At 49.9% G+C, this 18,859-nt stretch overlaps 1 long non-coding RNA gene and 1 other non-coding gene across 2 annotated transcripts in view; both read left to right on the top strand.

Moving 5' to 3' along the window:
- LOC116899090 overlaps positions 1 to 18,859 on the top strand; it is a 178,094-nt gene that overhangs the window by 42,401 nt on the left and 116,834 nt on the right. The window lies entirely within an intron of this gene.
- LOC116899775 lies at positions 6,198 to 6,302 on the top strand. The gene has a single exon (XR_004387788.1). It is a non-coding gene; the product is annotated as a U6 spliceosomal RNA (small nuclear RNA).

Raw genomic sequence — 18,859 nt, 5'->3', positions numbered from 1 at the left:
GGGCTACATTTATCGCTCTCCCGCTCCTAAGCGAGAAGTAAGGCTGAGGGAGTTGCTTGGCTGGTGGAGTGTTTGCTAGCATGCATAAAGCTTTGTGTTTTTATCCCAGTTCTGCATAAACCAGCATGGCAGACCGGGCCTGCGGTCCCAGCACCTGGCGGGTGCAGGCAGGATCAGAAGTTCAAGGCTATCCTCGGTTGCGTGTGGAGTTTAGACTCTGTCCCAGAACCAAGCAACAAAGTAAAGTTAAATAAAAAAAATAATAAATTGAAGTCTTGAGAAATTACTAAACAAGGCTTATCCCGGGGAGATACGTTCAAGTCAACACAGACTAGCGTTAGTAGAAAGAAAGTATAAAAATTGAGTGTTTGAGACGGAGCCTGACATGTGACTGACATTCTCTTAAAGTTTGCCGAATGGATGAAGTTTGTCTTAATAGATGCAAAAAAAAAAAAAAAAAAAAACTGAAAAAGCCATCATATATGCAGTATTAAGCATAAAATTAAAATAGGTGTGTCAGAGAGTCTCTTATCCACGAGGGAGGGGTCTGTGCAAGCCAGCAGGTTGCAAGCCTTCCTCAGAGGCTGCTTCTAGGAAACAGGAACTAGGCCCAGAGCCTGTTATCTCAACTCTTGTTTCGCAGAGCCTAACAGAGGCTTCGTCATGACAATATAGGAACAGAACAGCAAGAGAAAACAGTGCCAGGGATGGGCTGGCATAGGGACGGAAGAGACAAAAATACGACTGTTTACAAATGACATGATTTCTATTCCAAGAATCCGACAAGCCGCCCCGGGGCTGTGTGTGCAGGAGCTAAAGGATCTCAAGTTGGTGCTTCGATCTCATAGCTGGACAGTGTCACTCCATGAGAGCCATTGTGAAACCTGGAAAGCTGCAGTAAGGAGGACCAGGGACACTTGGTGTGAGCAAGCCCAGGGGGTCCTCTGAGAGCAGCAGGGTCCTCGAAGCTGACTGCACAGCTGAGGGGAGGCGTTAGAGCTGTACTGTATCAGGACAGACCAGACCGGTAGGAACTACGCTACTAACACAGGAAAGGGAAGGGGGGACATGGGTAGATGACAGAATTGAAGACCAACAATAAGGAAGGAGGTGACCTTAGAACAAATGGCTCTTGGGGCAATGCTGTTGATGGTTCAGACAAAATGGTGCCTTACATCATAGATCCTAAGTTCTAGATGCATAGAGAAGCTCGTTCTTAAAACTCTTTAAACTCACAGAGTATTTACCCTTGGCATGAAGAGCACTTGTGTTTCGCTATAAAAATCCTTAATACCAGGTGTGGTGGCGCGTGCCCTTGATGCCAGCACCTGAGAGGCAGAGGCAGGTGGATCTGAATTGAGGCTAGCCTGGGCTACAGAGCGAGTTCCAGACCAGGCTTATATAGGAAGACCATATTGAAAATAAGTAAGTAGATAAGCAGTGATAAGTATAAAGGAAAAAAGTTTTCTTTAAGATGATAACCTCAAAACTAGCTGCAGGCATGCCCGCAGTCAGAACACGCAGGAGGCAGAAGCAGGAGGATCATGGGGTTCAAGGCCATCATCTGCTACGTTTTGAGTTTAGGCTAGCCTGAGCTACATGAGAGAAATGTTTCAGAAATAAATAAATAATAAAATTAAAATAAGTAGAATGGTGGAAAGGCGGAAAGGACTGGATGGGGAAAAGGCTGTGGTAACCCACAGGAAAGGCACAGTGTGAGAATCACGCGCACGCTGGAACAGACGGAGAAGACAGGCACAGAGGCTATGTTGTTGACACAGTCAGCCAGGGCAGGGGAGGATAATGGCGTGTGAAATCCGGATAATAAACAGATGTGTAGAAGAAATGTAAGCTAAAATCGCTAACTACAAAAGACAAAAATTTAACAAGCTCAGTAGTGTATCATTGGGCTTGTAAAGTTAGCTGTAATTGGGTAAATTTATTACGATCATCATCACCATCACCATCATTACCATCACCATCATCATCACCACCACCACCACCATCATCATCACATTGGACAGGGTCTTCACATGTAGCCTCGGCTGTCCTGGAACTTCTTATCTAGGCCACGGTGGTCTTGAACTCATGGAGATCCGCATGCTTAGGCTCTGGGATTCGGGAAATAAAGGTGTGAGCGCCCACACCGCTTAGGTCTGTTTCAGGAAAGAAAATTGGGTACCTCCTCAGTGGCTGAGGAGTGAGCTCGCTTTCAGGAGGGTGTCATAGCCTTGGACACAAGAATCCAGGCAGCGTTTGTCCCCTTGACGGTATTTTTGTTTTCGGGAGAGTCAGTCCCCGAGGGGCAATCCTAAAGAGGGGGGAAAGTTACTTGTCCTCAAATGCAGAAAGAGACACATAAGTTGTCTGCGTTTGTGAAATTAGGTGGCATTAAGAATGGCAGACCCACCCCCTGGCACAGGGAGGACTTATTCTAGACCGGCTTGTTATGTCCCATCCTTTTTCTAGGCAGACTCATTGATGATAATCTGGAAAAGTCAATGAATCAGGGTTCATTGACTTATAGACTTCTTTGAGTTTGGTTAATCTATCTGCAAAATGTTTGGTTTTTCCCCCCAATTTCTTTACAATGAGGTTTTAATTTAAGAATCATTTAATTGGGGTTGGGGATTTAGCTCAGTGGTAGAACGCTTGCCTAGCAAGCACAAGACCCTGGGTTCAGTCCCCGGCTCCGAAAAAAAGAAAAAAGAATCATTTAATTAATGCCCTTTTCAGTGAAATTGTGACTGTTACATATTGTAGTTTAGCTTATAATTTTATTAAAACTTTTAAAATTATATTTATGTATTGTTTGTGCGTCTATAGCCTGAGAACAGGGCGCAGCATTGTGTAACAGTCAGAGGACACTACCTGCCACGTGGGTCTCAGGGATGGAATTCAGATGGTCAGGCTTGGCGGCAAGCACCTTTACCTACTGAGCCATCTTGCTGGCCCATGTTGAGGTTTTTAGCGGAAAGGTGGGGGAAAATCCTGACCATGAAAGGAAACATTGGCGCTGGCATCCTCACAGAGCTGGGTTTGAGTCACCGTGTTGCCCTGTGGTTTTGGGCAAATCACATATCTCTTCTCTATCCCTTTGCCTCCACCCCAAAAGAGGTGACGGTGATACCCGCAAATGAGTTCAGAGGGGCTGTGGGCTTTCGTTAAGGCAGTTCTGCAGGGAACAGCAAGCCCTCACTTTCTCATTTCGTCCTCGTGTCTGCAAGCATCTGGGGTTCCGAGCAGGGCCACCTCTGTGTGGCGACAGAGACGGGGAGGTGGACATACCCCTAAAGAAGGCAGCCAGCAAAATCACTACAGATGCCCTGAGAGGACTCCAGCCCGTGGAGGTTGAGCAAAGTCTGTGCCCATCCATTTCAGACAGGACCAGGAGGGAAAGACGGGGACTCTGAGCTGGTGCTGTCTCTCAGTGCTGGAACCCTACCCTGGCCTATGGGCTGTCTTGGGTTCATTTCCCAACCAAGGGGAAAAAACTACACTGACAGGCAAGGTTCAGATTACCATGTGTTACTGTGGCTCTTCCTCATAACTCTTCCAAGGCTGATTATTCTTGTTTTCTCAGATGAAGAAGTGGGCGAGGGGTTTAGAGGGTCCCACAGGAAGGGATTCAAGCCCTGGCTTCCTGGAAGATACACCGTGTCCCTGGCCTTGTCGTCTTAGCTACTTTTCTATTGCAACAACTAAACTTCATGAGCAAGGCATCTTATAAAAGGGAGCATTTAATTTAGGGGCTCATGGTTCTGAGGGTTGCAGTCCATGACTGTCATGAAGTGAACCATGATGGTGGGTAGGCAGGCATGGTGCTAAAGCAATAGCTGAAGGGTGTGTGTGTGTGTGTGTGTGTGTGTGTGTGTGTGTGTGTGTGTGTGAATCTAACTGAGAATGGTGTGGGCTTTTGAAAGCTCAAAGAGGAACTCACCTGTCCCAAGACCACATCTCCAAATCCTTCCCAAAGAGTGCCACTAAGTTTGGATCAAGCATTCAGATACATGAGTCAATGGCGGCCTTTCCCATCCAAACCTCCACAGGGACACTGCTTGGGTTGTCCTTGATTACTGCCTTTTCCAAGACAGTCTCGATATGCGGTCCCCAGAGCCTCACTGTCCCTTCTTTGATATAGTGGTGCTGATGGCGCTCAGAAGGGTCTCTAGGAAGACGCTCAAAGTTGCAAGCACAGCTGTAAGAGCGAAGGTAAACATAGGTCTGCAACTGAGGCCTCGTCTGCCTCAAGGGATGGGTGTGTCTCTGTTGGTTGGGAACGGTTGTAAATTCCTTCAATGTTCCTGTGTCATCAGGGCCGAGCTTTTTAATTTGAGACAGAGTCTTATGTAACTTAGGCTGGCCTTGAACCCACTATATAGCCGAGGATGAGACGTTTTTGTGTGTTTGTGGTGTGTGTGTGTGTGTGTTTGTGGTGTGTGTGTGTGTCTGTGCGCACGTGCGTGAGCAGTGCCCTTAAAGAGCCTGTCAGATTCCTGGGAGCTGGAGGTACACAGTTGTGAGTCACCTGCTGTGACCAGCATGTCACTGACTGATAAAAAAGTACTAAGTGGCAACTTCCCAGGCCACAGAAGTGTCAGCCCTAAGGTGGTTAATGCTTTGGGTTTGGGATGCTTAGCTGGGACAGGGAGGTGACGTCAGGGTGAGGAGCAGGGAGAGAAGGTAGGATCAGCGTGGTGGAAGGAAGTGGCTTGCACAGGGAGGAGTGAGGTTGGGTGGGGCTCTTGCCTGAACAGAGACACTGCGCTCCAGGGGTTCCCAGACTGGGGTGGTGTCTCTGAATGCGTGCCTCTGAAAACTGCGTTTCTGAATATGGCTGAACTGGGTGAGGGTGTAAGGGGAGGGGCGGGCAGTGAGGAGGGAATGAAAACCCAGGATGACAGCAGCTACCTGGGAAGGAGAGAAGCTGAAGGTGCCATGTGCAGGATGCAATGGCTGAACTCCAGAGATAATCTGGGAGTTTCCTGGTGTGTGTGTTTGGGGTCGGGGAGTGGAGAGTGTAGGGGGACCTCCCCAGGTTTTGGTTAGGTGACTAGATGTTCAATGGCATCACCAACAGAGACCAGGAAATGAGGGGCATGAGGCTGCTGAAGTGAACTTACTTTGGATGTGTGGAGTTTGAGCAGCCTGCGTTGTAGTTGGGAGAGTCTGGTCAGACGGATGTTACTGCTGAAGTCAACCACTGTCTGCAAAGAGATGTTCCATTTAGGGCTTCAAGCCCTAAGTGTGGATGCATCCGCAAGAAGGATGTGGATGGGCAAAGACAGTTACAGGAGTGGGCCATGCAGATTTGAAGGATGCTCCAATTAGAAAATACACATAAAACCACCCCCTTCTGCTGCCCAAGGGCTGGCCAGCAGCACCCTGTCGGGTGGAGTCCCAGCTCCTCAGCTCACCTGGACATCTGTTAGGAACTTACTTGCCTTCTCTTAACTTCCTGAGGCTACCCTAGAAGACTGCCTCAGGCTGGCTGAGTGTTTCCCGGTTCTGGATGTTTGAGATCCAGGCCTGGGTGGGGAAAGTGGGGGTGTATGAGTGGCGGTGGGGGTGTATTTATGTTTCTACAAGCCAAAGTGTACTAAAGACTGCAGGAGCTGAAAGTGAGGTGTGGAACTGCAACCTCCCTTACCCGGGGTGTGTGTGTGTGTGTGTGTGTGTGTGTGTGTGTGTGTGTGTATGTGTGTGGTATGTGTCTATGTATGTGTGTTTGGGTGTATCTGTGATGAGTGTGTGCATGTGTGTGCTCGTGTGTGTGTGTGTCTGTGTGCATGTGTGTGTGTGATGAGTGTGTGTGGTATGAGTGTGTGTGTGATGAGTGTGTGTGGTATGTTTGTGTGTGGTGTGTGTATCTCTGTGTGGTATGTGTCTATGTATGTGTGTTTGGGTGTATCTGCGATGAGTGTTTGTGTGCATGTGTGTGTTCGTGTGTGTGTGCATGTGCGTGTCTCTCTCTGTGTATGTCTGTGTGTGTGTGATGAGTATGTGTGTGTGATGAGTGTGTGTGGTATGTTTGTGTGTGGCGTGTGTATGTGTGTGTGGTATGTGTCTATGTATGTGTGCTTGGGTGTATCTGATGAGTGTTTGTTTGCATGTGTGTGTTCGTGTGTGTGTTCGTGTGTCTGTGTGTGTGTGTGTGCACGCGCGCGCTCATATATGCACACTACAGCACAGCAGCTGTGTCTCACTTCAGCGACTCCTATGCTAAAATTGTCATGACACAGGGATTAGCATGGCCCCTGTGCAAGGAAGATCTGTAAATTTATGGAGTGGTCCGTATGCTTGGTACCCTGTCTCAGAATAAAGTGCGGAATGATTGGCAGAGACATCTGATGCCAACCTCTGGCCTTTAGAAACACATGCATCTTTAGGGGCTCATGGTTCTGAGGGTCTCAGTCCATCACTGTCACAGAGTGATGGCAGGCAGGCGGGCATGGTGCTGAAGCAGTGGCTGAGCGCTTACATCTGATTCTCAGGCGCAAGGCAGAGAGGGGGCTGGGGCAAATCTCACTGGAAATGGTGAGGCTTTTGAAAGCTAAAGCCCACTCCTCAGTGACACAGTTCCTCTACAGAGGAGGGTTCCAGCACTGGGCACCAGCACCAGCTCAAAGTGTGCACATGCAGGTCTGCACATATTTGAAGCATTCATGTATACAGGCTTGCACACCACATCCCTGTGTACGAGGAACAACAATAATATCGAATGAGCTCAAGATGGGCTACACACGAATTCCACTTGCTGAGACCCTGTCTGTAAATAAGTTCACACCATGGACTCCACTCTGTGTGGCCATGAGCTCAGGGGTCGGACCCAGGCATTTCTGTTTCTGGTCTTCTGCCCTCCCCCAGAGGGCAGTGGTCTCCTTTTAGGAACATGGTCATAATGTACCCCAATCAAAGTTCACTGTCTGCACCTCATGAGCAGCCCCTTTCTGAGAGGACCTCAATACTGTCCTTGCTGCCCATGTCCTCGCTGGGCCCTGGACTCCTTCAGACCCGAGTCCACCTGCCCCCCGATTCCTTGTGCTGAGTGGCAGAGACACCCCCAGCCTCAGGGCATCGTAGGAGTCGGTGTGAATGCTAGCCCTTAACTAGCCGTGTGATCTTGTGTGATTGCCCTCTGCCTCGGTTTCCCTTTCTGTGAGACAGGGCCGTTAAGTGAGAACTTCCTGGGTCAGATGAGGAAGTGTCCCGATGGGAGCTGAGGGACTCACATCTCCAGGAGGTCAGGATCTGGGTAACTGATCTCCTTGGTGTTCGCTGCGGTGTCTGACAGGGGGCTACAGACCCATAAAGACTTGCTGAGCTTACGTGCACAGAGAGACTCAGCCTCAGGAGAACTAAACTCGAGCCTTCCTTAGAAGCCCCACCCTCCTCTGCCTGAGTCCCCTGGAGTTGGAGAACTGCAGTTTGGGGTTTGGCTGGATGCAGATGAACGTGGCGGTACACAGGGGTCTCAGTTTGACTCAGACGTAGAGCTCTGTGCTCGCTTCTCTTTCATGTGGGTGGAACAAATTTCGGCTTATTACATAGTGGTATCTACGGTGGTCTCTACAGATGAGTCACCATTTACTGTAAAGCTTTCGGATGCCCGGCAGACACGCCCATTGGTGGGGTGAAGGCCTTCTGCAAGGCCCACAGCCCAGCCTCACGCATTTAGCAAGAGACAGGGCGAGCGTTGTGGTTCCATTAACATGCAGGTCACAGGTGGAGGTCTGCCGCCTTCTGCTGCCATATTGCTTGCTGGGAATTTGAATTAAATTGGTCGGTAGATGCATGCTAACATCAGACAACAGTGTACATTAGTCTTGCAAAGCAAGAGGTTTATTCCTGGGCTCGATTTTGTTTTTGCGTGAACTATTAATAATGATATAAAAAAAATTCATGTTGGGCCGGGGAGATGGATCAGTTGGCGAGTGCTTGCTGTACAAGAATGGGGACCTGAGTGAAATCCCCAGAGCCCATGTGGAGAGCAGGGCACGGTGGCAGGTGCTCAGTGCTGGGAGGAGGAGAGCCGGGATCCTTGCCGCCCACTCACTGGCCACCCAGATAGTCCAATGGAAGAACCTCTGGTCCCAGTGAGAGACCCTGCCTCATAGCACAAGGTCTCAAAGCGAGAGACACAGCTTAATGGCTAAAAGCGTTTGTGTGACGAGCTGCATGGTGGAGGGAACCAACTGAGTACCCCCCCCCCAACCTGTCCTTTGTCCTCAGCACACAGGCTCAGGCTGTGTTGTGTGGCTTTTCAATTTATTTTTTGCTACATTTCCATGTATTTGCATACGTGTGTGTGTGTGACTGTGTGAGCGTGTGAATGTGAGACTGTGATTGTATATGTGCGATTGTGTGTGTGACTTGATTGTGCGTTTGTGACTGCATGATGCATCTGTGTGAGTGTGTGATTTTGAGTGTGTGTAATTGTTTAATTGTGTGTGTATGTGTGTGGGTACACGCTGGTCTGAGAGTGGAGGCTGGAGCACAACCTTGGAGTCATTCCTCAGGAACACTTTACCTCTGTCTGTCTGTCTGTCTGTCTGTCTGTCTGTCTTTCTTTCTTTCTTTCTTTCTTTCTTTCTTTCTTTCTTTCTTTCTTTCTTTCTTTCTTTCTTATTGGCCTGGAACTTGCCGAGTAGGCTAGGCTGGACCCCAGTATGTGCCAGGCATCCACTTGTCTTAGTGCCCTAAAAGCTGGATTATGAGTTCACCTCACCATGCCTAACTTTCTCTCCCCTGCTCTTATCTTCCCCTCCCTCCCCTCCCCTTTTCTCCCTTTCCCTCACCCCTTCTCTTCTTCCCCTTTCCTCTGCCTTCCTCCCATCTTCCTTCCCCCTTCTCCTTCCTCCTCCCTTTCTCTCCCCTCCTCTCCCCTATTCCCCTTCTATCCCCCTCCCTCCTCTTCCCTTCTCTTTCCCTCCCCTCCCCTCTTCTCTTTCTTCTTCCTTCCCCTCCTCTGCCTTTCTCCCATCTTCCCTCCCCTCTCCCCTCCTCTTCCCTCCCATTCTCTCACCTCTCCTCCCCTTCTTTCCTTACTTAATTCCTTGCAAAGCAAGCACCTTGTGCAAAGCCATCTCTCCAACTGTATATCAGACAGTTTTGAATGTGCCTCTCAAACCCAGTTTCCTTGTGTGTAAACTAGGGACGACGACAGCTTCCTCAGTAGGACTATTTTAAGGTTTTTCAAGATGAGACATTTTAAGGTCCTTGGTGTGTAGTAGGTCTCGGTAAGTAGCCGCTGTATTTTCAGGAAGTGCTATGGATTTGGGACTTGGAGACCAAGCACGGCAGAAGCTGTGAGGCTCAATGGTGGTCTACTCCCTGGTTTGTGGTGGTAATTATTCAAAAGCTGGGGCTAGCTACTGTACTCATTGACCTGGTTTGTGCTTCTCTGTCTGTGCCCACGGATGCACCCCTACCTCCTGGCCTGTGCCCGCCTCCTCTGGTGCCTCTCTGAGAACTGCTTTGCTCTGGCTATGCTTTTTCTGGTGTTTTTCATGGACTTCAGGGAGTCCGAGCAGCATGGTTCCCACTCCTCTACTCTGGGCACCTGGCTGGCTCTCCCAAGGTCTCACCCGGGACCTGGGTCTCCTGAGATCATTGTGTATGAGTCTTTAGATTGAGAGGCCATTGCCTTCTGAAATTGGGACATAGACAGTATTTATGGGGATGGTATGATAGACAGTCTGAAATCCACACTTCGGAGATATTCAGAACTGAAGTTCCCACATCCAGACGTAACATCCTAAAGGCTCCGGAGACCAGAGGACGCCCTTTGTTTCTGCCTCCTTACTGTCGGGTCTTCGAAGTCTGTCTTTCCCCCAACCCGGCTGTCACAGTTTTGTGAGAGCACAGCCTCCTCTCCTTGACTTCCCAGGTGTCACAGTGCCCTACCTTCCTTAGGGTATGGTCCCCACTGCAGGTCCCAGTGAGCCTCTGTCACAGCCGAGCCCACAAGCACCCCACAGTAAGCCAGCGTGGTGTGCATTCGTGCACTGTATTGCATGAAGCCCCTGTGATGAAGCGGGGTGTAAGCCCTCTGCATCCTACAGGAGAGGGGCCACCCTCGTCTGCTATCCAGTGGCTAAACGCTTTCTTCTGTGCACGTATTCACGTGCCTGGTGTGAATCCACCATATGAGTTGTGCAAGCTGAGCTGAGCACAGCCCTTCAGCCTGGTTCTTCCTAGTGGAGGGATGGAGCAGCGGTCAGGGCGTGGCTGGCTGGGTGACTGATATAGTCTGTCCCTGGGACCAGGAATATTTTGGGCCACCCGAAAGATGCCGGTCCCGTGACCTCTGTTAAAGGGAGCTGTTTTCAGTGTAGGGGAGAGTGGGGAGGAGTGTGCCCACGGTGGCGGGCTCTGCCAAGTCATCACGGTTCTAAGTCTGTACTAACTTCAGAGGCGATGTTCTTATCACTGCATCCCAAAGACTCCTGGAACTTTAGAATGTTCCAATCCTGGGATCCACTCACTGTGGGGCTCTCGGGCCTCTTTTGAAAGTTTGTTATTTTTTAAAAGGTTTATTTTATGTTTATTATGGGTGCTTTGCCTATATGTACATATGTGCACCATGCATGTGTCTGGTGTCGGAGGATGCCATAGAAGGGTGTTGAGACCCTGGAATTGGTGTTAGGGACAGTGACGAGCTGCCGTGTGGATGCTGGCAATTGAACTCCTGTCCCCTGTTAAAAGCCAATTCTCCTAACTGCTGAGCCGCCTCTCTAGCCTCTTCCAGTGCCCAGAGGGCTGTGTTGAGGGATGGAAAGGCCAACGGCGACTGCTCCCTGTCATGTCCAGCTATAAGCACTGGGTGAAAATTTGACATCAGGACAGGGAAATGGCCCCCGTCCCCTTGTCCCTCTGTCACTACCGGACAGGCTTGCGTGCCTTAGCACTAGTGTCAGTGACCCTGGAGTTCTTCCTCCATTCCTTTAGGGCAACTTCCGGTGACTTCCTATAACTTCACACCACCATTAGGCCTGGGGCACTACACCAGGGGCACAGCTGAGAGCTTGCTGGACCCGGGGTCCAGCTACATGGAAGCTAAGGCAAGAAGCCCTCAACTTCAAGGCTTGTTTGGTTACAGAGAGAGCTCCAGGCCAGGCTAGGGTAACTTAGAACTCCACACACACCCCCACACATAGCTAGGGTACCTTAGAACTCCACACACACCCACACATGCCTAGGGTAACTTAGGACCTGCACACACACCCACATATAGCTGGGGATAACTTACACACACACACACACACACACACACACACACACACACACACAGCTAGGGTAACTTAGACACCCCCCACACACACACTCACACATGGCTAGGGTAACTTAGACCCCATGGCCCCCACACACACCCACACATGGCTAGGGTAACTTAGACCCCCCCACACACACTCACATGGCTGGGGATATATTTCAGTGACAGAAGGCTTGATTTTTATATTTGAGACCCTGGATTCAATTCCCAGTAGAGGAGACCATCTCAACAGACTTCAGTGTTCCTGTGGTTTATGTGTGCAGTTGTGTGACTTGCTTATGCATGTGTATGTGGTGTGGGAGGGGGATGTGTGCATGTGTAGGTATGCACACATATGTGTGTGCTGCATACGCACATGTACACACGTGAGTGGAGGCCGGGGTTAATGTCAGCTGACTTTCTCTGTCACCCTCCACTGGATACACTGAGGCAGGGTCTCTCGCTGAACCCTGAGCTCCCTGCTCTGGGGATCTCCCCGTCTCTGTTTCCTGCATGCTGGGCCATCACACCCACCTGGCTTTTTTATGTGGGTTCCAGGGATCAAAACGCCAGCCCTAACTTGCTCAGCATACCCTGCCCACTGAACCTGCCCTCAGTCCTGTTTTGGGATTTTTTGAGTCAGTGTCTTACTATATATTCCTAACTGCTCTGGAACTTGTAGACAGTCTCCTCCCCCTGGCGCCCGAGTGCTGGCGTGACAGTGTCTGGCTCCCAGTGTTTTAGTGGAGAATCTTGACGCCATGGCCATTCAGAAGGCTCCTTCCTCGGTATGGGTTGACGCTGGTGTCGTCAGCACTCAGCCTGTGGGATCAGGTCTGAGAGCAAACCCAGCTGCCCTGCTCGGTAGTGAGGAAAGGCCAGGTTCGTCCGCTGCAACGGGCCCTGTTCTTGATCTTCGATTGTCCGGGAATGGATATCTGAGTGCTTCCTGATGACTAAACTTCAGCTGTCGGTTTAATGAGAAACTCACGAGAGGGACACACTTCCTCTTCATTTGCGTTTTACTTTCAAAAATTCTACACGTTGCGTTTAATTTCTCTTCCTCTGGATTGGGAAAGAAAAAAAAAAAAAAAAAAGACAACCTACTATAAAAAACAGAACCACCTGGAAAATAACCGGGCCTTGGAAAACAGCAGTTTGTCTGTGAGGAGCCCTCTTTCCTCAAAGGTGGGGTTTCTGGGAGTCTTAACAGGGCAGCCCGAGTCGCGGGGAGACACTGAGGCTCATGGGATTGGGGCAGGGTTGGAGTTGATTGACGTCCACACTGGGCAGGGGCGGGGCCACCACTCAGACTTCTCTTTCTGGTCCTTTCCGAGGCTCTCTGCTTCCTCCTTCTGCCGCCTCCTCCCCCTTTCTCTTCTTCCTTTTCCTCTTCCTCTTCCTGTTCTGCTCTTTCTCCTTTCTCTTCCTTCTCTACATTTATTATTTATTTTAAAGAGAAAGGCTCGTTTTATTTTTCTATGTGTATTCTCAGTCTTTCAGAACAGTTACCAAAGACGGTATCATTTCACCATTGTGTGTCTTTGGCATTTTAGTGGAAAATCAATTGACTACAGGTGCTGGCTTTATTTCTGGGCTTCTTGTCTTTAGGCGCCGTGTCCATTTTGATGCTGGTACCATGCTGTTTTGATGACTATGGCTTTATAGTATATTTTGAAAAGAAGTGGTTGTGCTGGCTGGTTGGTATTTTTTGTAATTCCATGTGAATTTTGGATTTATTTTTTTGATTTCTGTAAAGAATGACGCTGCAACTTTGCAACTGCATTGGACACAGTGAGCAGTGTGGGACGTTGGTTTTTTTTTGTTGCTGCTGCTGCTGCTGCTGCTGTTGTTTTTCTGGGTGGCCTTACTCTATTACCCAGGCTGCTCTTGAACTCTTAGACTGAGGAACACCTCCCTTTCAGCTCTCTTGAATGCAGGTACTGTAGGTGAGCCTGCCATGTCTGCTCAGTACAGTTTTTGTAAAGATTTATCAGTTTTTATGCCCATTAGTGTTTTGCCTTCATGACTGTCTGTGTGAGGGCGTTAGATCTTCTGGAACTAGAGTTACAAATGGTTGCGGGCCACCATGTGGGTGCTTGGAATCGAACCCAGGTCTCTGGGAGAGTTGCCAGTGCAGCTCAGTTGTACTGAGGAGTACGGAAATTTTAACGGTATTAATTCTTATAACATTTTCATAACGTATTTCTTTGTTTTACGTGGGACGAGGGCATGGGCGCGTGGAGGATGGAGGACTTGGTTCTTGGAAAAGTTGGTTCTCTCTTGCCATGGGGGTCCTGGGTATCGACCTCAGGTTGTCAGGCTTGGCACCATTTCCCACTGAGACAACTCGCTGGCCCCAGGAGCAGTTGTGATTAGTGAACATAGGCTGTCTCTATTCCTTATTTTCAATTTCTTTTACCCATGCTTTGGTGCTTCCTATATATAAATCTTTCGTACGTGCGGTTAGGTTTATTCCTAGGGTTTTTTTTTTAAATTAATTTACTTTATTTATATGAGTACACTGGTGCTCTCTTCAGACACACCAAAAGAGGGCATCAGATCCCATTAAAGATGGTTGTGAGCCACCACGTGGTTGCTGGGAATTGAACTCAGGACCTCCGGAAGAGCAGTCAGTGCGCTTAACATGGGCTTGTTTTCCAGCATCTTTTTTTCGGTTAATTGTCAGCCGTGGAAACATCCTGATTTGCGCATGTGGACTTTGCTGCCGTTTTCGGCCTTCTTTCTGGAGGACCCTCCAGGTATTGATGCCGGCATGCCACCGGGCTCCCAGAGACACAGGTGTCTCCGGATCCACGACCTACACAGACAAGTAGTGACAGGCTTCATGCGAATGGTGGTTCATTCCTGCCTAATGGAGATGGGCTCCTGAGCTAGAGGTCGGTTTTGCTCAATATCTCTTGAGCACAGCCGAATTTTCATTGGACAAGGGAATGCTGTTGGTCTGCAGCTAAAGTTCAGAGGTGGGGAACTTGTCCAGCGCACACCAGGCCACGGGTTTGATTCCGAGCATGGAGTAAGGGAGGCAGGAAGTCGGTCCACGTGGTCCAGGAGTGAAAAGGGGCTATTGGCTGAGTGGGAGGAGAGGCTTCCTCATCCCAGGATGTAGCCTGAGTCTGGAGAACTTTGGAGCAGAGGGCTGAGTCAGTCTGCCCAGCAGAAAGGAGCCATGCTCGAAACTTCCTAAGCATTTGATAATTGCGGCCCCACTGTTGTAATTCTAGAGTCTGGCTGCGAAGTACCCCTGTCCTGCCTTTGGATCCTCTGACAAGAACCATCCCGTGGAACACCTGTCCAGGGATAGCACCCAGGCTGTCACCTTGTCACCACAGTCAAGTGTTGTCCCCAGGCCTAATTAGGTCTCAGGTCTAATTTCTTGTCATCATTCTCCACCCCCCCCCCCCGCAAAGATGTCCTCCACGTGTTTCTCTCCCCTCCCCCATCCCGTGTAAATTTAGTTTGCAGCCTCTCCTGCAGTTTGGTTAATCTTAGACTCCAAAAGCACCGAGTTCTTCTATCTCTAGATTGGAGTCTGTGATTCTAGCACAAAAGAGAAAGGCAGTGCCGGAGCTTTTCAGGTAGCTCTCACTGTCTTTGAGGTGTCGAAGGGGCTCCAGGACCTCACTCCTGCTTCAGGGGTCCAGAGAAGAACAGGGAGAGCCAAGCGCCTGTGCTGCTGGCTGCTTCCCAGGTCTGGGTCTTTCCAGTGCTTGGGGGACTTAAAATTCTCCTCCTGTCATCCATGGCTTCTGAGGAAATCAGTTTGTGGGTTTCCTTATGAAATGTAATGAGCAGGTTTCAAATGATATGCTCTCGGCGACACTCTCTTGGGGGTGAGGAAGCTCGGAAGGGCCCAGGTCACTGGGCTATTAAGGGACGGGACCCAGTGTTCGTCATTTTCGTTACTCTGTTTGTCAGCTTTCCTTTGGCCTTCAGTCAAAAGCATTTACTTTTTTCTGGGACTGGGAGGCTGGCTCAGGCGGCTAAGTGCGTTGCGTGCAAGCAGGAGGACGTGAGTTCGAGTCCCAGCACTGGTGTAAAAGCCAGGCCTGGGGATGCATGCTTGTAATGTGAGTGCTAGGAGTGCAGAGACAGAAGGACCCCTGGCACCAGCTTAGCCTAATCAGCCCAGACCCAGGCCAGTGAGAGATCTCCATCTCGGAAGTTAGGACGAGGACAGTCATCCGAGGCTATGCACATGCAAACAGATGAACACAACCATTAATAAGTAGTAAACTTAGTATTTTGTGTCATTTTCCCCTCTTAGGGCCGTAGCCTGGATAATTTAGTGCAGCATTTGTATCTCACTTTTAGTCACAGTCTGCTCGGATCGTCAGCATTTGGGGCTTTGACGGCTGTGCGTGTGGTGTGTGTGGTGTTTGTGGTGTGGGGTGTGTGGATGCGTTTGTACGTTCTCGGGTTCTAGGTATCCATTCAGGGTCAGCGTGAGGGAAGTCGGGATGGTCTAGAGTCCAGCACTGAAACGGAGCACTCAAATCACCTGTCTCCACACCCCAGGGGCTTGGTTTCCTTCTGTCCTGAAAAGCCTGCTTTCTCTGACTCTCTGCGGCTCTGCTTTTGGGTTCTCGTGGACTCCTCAGCGCACAGCCCTGGGAGCAGCCTGCTGGGAAAGTGGGAGGGGCCATTGGCTGCAGGGGCTGGAACCACACACTGGGCAAACAGCACAGTCAACCCTCAGGTCTCAGGGAGCACTGAGTAGCTTCCTGTCCCTCTCCTGTGAAGTGGGGCTTCTCTGTGTTTTCCATTTTCGTGTTATTCTCTTCTGCCGGGGTGTTCAGTGCCTCTGCCTGAAGAAGGACCACTTCACCTAGGTTTCAGGGAAGTCCAGCTTGCTTGTTTGCCTGTCCTGCCTCAGCCTTGTCCAGAAGACTGGCGGACAGTATTTCTCGTCCCTTCTCTCTAATGAGATCACACTTAAAACATCAGGAGCTGAGTGTGATGGAGAGACGGCTGTAATTATAGCACTTTGCAGGGGAGGAAGGGAGACCAGCTATTCAAGGCCAGCCATGGCTACACAGTAAATTCAAGGCTATCCTGGGCTACAGCAGACTGTCTGAACAAAACAAAACACCCCCCTACAACGAGATAAACAAATGAAACTAGATGCAGGGAGGAGGCAGAGATGGGAGGATGGCGAGTTTGAGTCCAGCCTGGGCTAAGACGCTGCTCTAAAGAAGAAAAAGTGAAAGACTAGGTATATTAAATTGTTAAGCCTACATCTTCAAGAGGGAAGAATGGCAAAAAATAATGCATGCATGTATGAGTGTGTGTGTGTGTGTGGTCATGTGTTTGTGCTTATGTGTGGGGGTCAGAGGACCTCGGGTGTCGTTCCTCAGAAGGAAGGGATCAGGACTCAGGGATGGTTAAGCTGGATCTGGCTGTGAAATCCCCTTTGTAAGGTGCAGGGTCTGCCTTCCTACGCCTCTCCTTCAGACTGTCAGCCCAGTACTGACAGAAGTCCAGAGCCGAGGGAGAACAGCCCTGAGGTCAGGCCACCTCATGCAGCCGCAGCTACCAGCCCTCGGGCTGCTGTCTTCTGTATCGTGGAGTGACCACTCCATCAGGTGGCTGGAGTCCTAGATGCCCTTGAGCTATGACAGACTTGGTCATCCCCATAGTCACCCTGACTTTCTACAACCGTGGTTAAGATCCAGAGACTCAAAGCTGGCTGTCCTACCCGAGGTCACCCCTCCCCCGTAAAAGGCCTCCCTTTAGCCCAGGGAGGCTGGCCCCGTGTGCCCGGCCTGCCCCGGTTTCCTTCACACAGGTGTGGGCGCCCCAGCTGAGGACTACATGACTTCATCTTTGAGAATGCAGTTGGGTACAGTGTGCCTGGTGGCTGCCTAAATTTAAACGAAGTGGGCTGGGGTGGGTGGGAGTGCGGATCGGCTCGGTGCTTTCATTAAAGCACAATGTGTTGGGGGCAGGCTCGCTTTTTATTTCTGCCTCACTGAATGAGGGTTGAGCTGCTGAGAGCTGAGCATTTTGTCTCCCCTCCCCCTTCCCTTTTCTTACTTTTTTTTTTTTAGTGATTAAATATTCATATTTATATATTCTCAAATTGGGACTGGCAGTGCGTTTCACTTTCCACCTGAATCTAAGTGAAAGCTGCCGGGAACTTGGTATCCTACGTTATTATTGGTCGTGGTTGCAGCTGGCGAGGGGGCTACGAGACATCTGCAGACAGCTGTGCCGACGCCAGAGCTGCATTCCTAGCTCCAGGCCCCAGGGTCGCTGGGCGGCCCTGAACCTCAGTTTCCTCGCTATAAAATGGTGTAAGCGATATCTGTGTTTTAGAATCACTGGGCATGTGGGGGGTCCCTTTAGGAAGTCCTTGGTAAGACGTGCACATGTGGAAGGTATTCATGCCTCCTTGGCTAACTTCACTTGCTCTGTGCCCTGCTGGCTGGGGTGGAGTGGGATAGGTGACTAGGAGGGCTAGCCTGCTGAAGGGGGCTAAGGCATGAAGATGGCATGAGGCACGTTGTTGATGTGTGCGTGCCTCACACGTGCACATACATGCATGCGTGCACACACACGCACACGCACGTGCGCACACACAGGAATTGTGTGGCTTGGAAACAGCCCTGACTTATCTCTTTGGGGACATTGGACGTTGTAGAGATCTGAGTATGTGTACACTGTCCCCCCCAGACGGTGTCTTTCCAAGATTTTACCGCATTAAGTTTTCCTAGGTAGTCTTCTCAGCCTTTAAATACCCAGATTAATCCCAGCACTTGGGAGACAGGTAGATTTCTGAGAGTTCAAGTACAGCCTGGTCTACATAGTGAGTTCCAAGCCAGCCAGAAATACAAACCTGCCCTAAAAAAATAATCTTGCCTTGGGCTGAAGAGATAGATGGCTTCATGGGTAAAGGCGTTTGTCACCAAACCTGCTGACCTGAGTTCAATCCCCGGGACACACAGCGATAGGAGAGAACCAACTTGTGCATGGGGGGCTCTGACCTACACATGTGTGCTGTTAATAAAGAAATGTTAAAAGCAAAAACAAAACCAAACCCTCTGGCCTAGGGCTGTAGCCAGCATGTGCAAAGCTTGTTCCTTAACACTGCAAAACAAAGACAAGACAAACAGACCCAACATTTACTGTTTTGTATAATCATAAAAAGTTATATAAAGGTTGGGGCGTGTTTTAAAAGAAGGGGGAGAAACTGCACATATCTGTCTCTGCCCCTCAGGGTCTTGGATTTTTGCCCCAGTGATTTTCCCATGCATGCGAGCTCAGTGGTTAAGAGCATTGGCTCCTTGTGATGGTTTGTATATGCTTGGCCCAGGGAGTAGCACTATTGGAAGGTGTGGCCTTGCTGGAGTGTGTGGCCTTGCTGGAGTAGGTGTGTCACTGTGGGTGTGGGCTTTAATACCCTAGTCCTAGCTGCCTGGAAGCCAGTATTCTGCTAGCAGCCTTCAGATGAAGATGTAGAACTCTCAGCTCCTCCTGCACCATGCCTGCCTGGATGCTGCCATGCTCCGACCTTGATGATAATGGACTGAGCCTCTGGACCTGTAAGCCAGCCCCGATTAAATGTTGTCCTTATAAGAGTTG

The sequence above is a fragment of the Rattus rattus genome, chromosome 4, assembly GCF_011064425.1.
Source record: "Rattus rattus isolate New Zealand chromosome 4, Rrattus_CSIRO_v1, whole genome shotgun sequence".
NCBI classification, from domain to species: Eukaryota; Metazoa; Chordata; class Mammalia; order Rodentia; family Muridae; genus Rattus; species Rattus rattus.
Note: the sequence above shows the minus strand (reverse complement) of the source record. Positions and strands in the feature narration are given on the sequence as shown.